Here is a 784-nt window from a genome sequence, read left to right on the forward strand (position 1 = left end):
AGTAGAGTGCTATGGTGTAACAGCTCACAGCAACCTCAAACTCTTGGGCTCAAGCAATCCTCTTGCCTCAGCCTCCCAAGTAGCTGGGACTATAGGCACCTGCCACAACACCCGGCTACTTTTTTTTTTTTCAGAGAAGGGGGTCTCACTCTTGCTCAGGCTAGTCTCGAACTCCTGAGCTCAAGCTATCCACCTGCCTCAACCTCCCAGAGTGCTAAGATTATAGGTGTGATCCTGGCTCATTCTTATTTTTTAATGGGAATTATTTGCTCTTAGAGGTATTTTATTTCTCATAAGAAGGTACTTTCAATCTCATAATAAATTAATACATAGCTGGGATTAAGAACCACTGCCTTGAACCAAAACAGAGCCTGGACATTTGTAAATTTGGCAGCTTTGATGGCTGTGAGGCTTGGCAGTCGTGGACTTAGTGACTGAGATTCCATTCCACATGACAATTTTGCTGAGGCACAAAGTTGAATCCCATGGACTAGCAGATGGGAGGGACTCCATTAAGTACTGACTGCAACACTGCAGAGTTTCTATAGTTCTTGGGAACTGATAAAACTAAGTTTGTAGACATGACTCCATAAAAAAACAGCAATTCCTGGTGAGGCAGTAAAAAAAAAAAAAAAAAAAAAGAGACATCATTTGAGGAATAAAGCTCCTTAGCCAGGTTCGTAAATGTCTATCAAAAATCATTAAGACTATGAAGATCCCAAAACTATAAAACTATTCAAAGAAAAGTTTCAGGACACTCATCCAGGTGAAGATTTTATACTAA

This window comes from Otolemur garnettii, unplaced genomic scaffold (genome assembly GCF_000181295.1).
Source record: "Otolemur garnettii isolate 467f Iridium unplaced genomic scaffold, OtoGar3 scaffold00095, whole genome shotgun sequence".
NCBI lineage: Eukaryota > Metazoa > Chordata > Mammalia > Primates > Galagidae > Otolemur > Otolemur garnettii.